General features: G+C 35.8%; 1 pseudogene; it reads right to left on the bottom strand.

Moving 5' to 3' along the window:
- Positions 1-1,735: 1,735 nt before the first annotated feature.
- LOC111733430 lies at positions 1,736-1,851 on the bottom strand (annotated as a pseudogene).
- Positions 1,852-2,084: the final 233 nt, after the last annotated feature.

Below are 2,084 nucleotides of genomic sequence, written 5' to 3'. Positions count from 1 at the left end.
TTGATCTCTAGTTTCAAAGCATTATGATCAGAGAATATGGTTGGTATGATTTTAACCCTCTTATATTTGATGAGGCTATCTCTGTGTCCCAGTATGTGGTCAATTTTTGAGAATGTTCCATGTGAACTAAAGAAGAATGTATAAGCACATGATTTGGGATAGAAGGCTCTGTAAATGTCAATTATGTCCAGTTGGTCTAATGTGTCATTTAAGGATGTTATTTCGTTGTTCATTTTCTGTTTGGATGACCTATCCATATCCAACAGTGGGGTATTTAGGTCCCCTACTATGATAGTGTTTTGCTCTGTTTCTCCCTTTAGTTCTGTTAGTAATTGCTTTAGATATATTATGCTCCCTGCTTGGAAGCATAGATATTAATAAGTGTTATGTCTTCTTGGTGCATGATTCCCTTTATCATTATGTATTATCCCACCATATCTTTCTTTACCTTTTTTTTTATTTTGAAGTCTATTTCTTCCGACATTAGCATCACTACTCCCTCTTTTCTGTGAATGTCATTTGCTCGAAATATCATTTTCCACTCTTTCACTTGGAGTCTATATTTGTCTTTGGATCTGAAATGTGTCTCCTGGAGGCAGCATATGGTTGGGTTTTGTTTTTGATCCAATCTACAACTCTGTGCCTTTTTATTGATAAGTTCAGTCCATTTACATTTAGGGTGATTATTGAAATATGAGGTCTTCTTATAGTCATTTTATCTTTTACTTTCTGGTAGCTCGGTGTTTCCATTGCTTCCTTGTCCTTGTGTTTCTGTTTTCTTTATTTTCATTGGATTTTGTGGGTTTTCCTTCTGGTTCTTCTTGTTTTATGTTATATACTTCAGTTCTGAAGCTTTGGTGTATGGTTACCAATATGAATATGTAGATGATAGTTATATATATACAGTCGTCCATTTTCTTTGTGTGCCTTATCTCCCTTCCCCTTTGCGAGTTTGGATCTTTGAATACTCCCTTTTTCTGTCATTGTTGTCTCAATTTGTCCCTATGTATGCTGAACGTCCATTACTATCTTGCTGTAGCCAATCTATTCTTATTGTTTAAGCTTATAATGCTCTGTTCTATGTAAGGTGTGCACTCCTCTGCTTTTATCTGCCTGCTAGTGAGCTTACTCATATTTATGTGTGGTTTTTTTTTTGTCATTTTAATTTATGCAAGCTCACCCCTTTCAGTATTTCCTGTAATGCATACCTCAAAATGGAGAATTCCCACAATTTTTGTATGTCTGAAAAGTCTTTATTTCTCCTTCACATCTAAAAGAGAATTTTGCTGAATACATTATTCTAGGCTGGTAGTTCCTTTCATTTCATAGTTTGAATATTTGATTCCTCTCTTTTCTGGCTTGTTAGGTTTGTGCTGAGAAGTCTGACAATAATCTATGGGCTTTCTTTATACTGTCTTCTTTTCCCTAGATGCCCTGAGAATTCTGTCTTTGTCGTTGTTTTTCATAATTTTAATACAATGTGTCTTGAAGAAGATCTTTTGGAGTTGAGATAATTGGATGTTCTATAGACTTCCTGAATTCCATGCTCCAGCTCATTCCTTCAATTTGGGAAATTCTCATCAACTATTTGTCTGAAAATGCTTTCTGATCTACTTCTCTTCCTCTCCTTTGAGAATGCTCTTTGTTCTTATGTTTCCTCTCCTGATGGTATCAGCTAGTTCTTGTATTTCTTTTCTTATTTATTTATATATTTTTTATTATTTATTATTATTTATGTCTACAGCACCTGGTCTTCCTAGGTGGTCTCCCATCCAAGTACTAACCAAGTCCGACCCTGCTTAGCTTCTGAGATCAGACATCAGGCTTGTTCAGGGTGCCATGGCCATAGACCATGGACCATGGCTCCACTGGGGCATGAACTCAGGACATTCTGCATGTAAAGCAGACGTGCTAACCACCACACTATGCAACCACGTCCAGTTCTTGTATTTCTTTTTCATTAGTTTTCATTCTTCAGTTTCTCTCTTCTTCCTTCTGATTTATTTATAGATTTCTGTCTTCGATATCACTAATCCTTCCCTCCATTTTGATCTACTTTATTTCTCAAGCTTGCTATTTCATTT

Source organism: Pteropus vampyrus, unplaced genomic scaffold (genome assembly GCF_000151845.1).
Source record: "Pteropus vampyrus isolate Shadow unplaced genomic scaffold, Pvam_2.0 Scaffold566, whole genome shotgun sequence".
Taxonomy (NCBI): Eukaryota; Metazoa; Chordata; class Mammalia; order Chiroptera; family Pteropodidae; genus Pteropus; species Pteropus vampyrus.
This window is presented reverse-complemented; position numbering and strand designations above follow the sequence as displayed.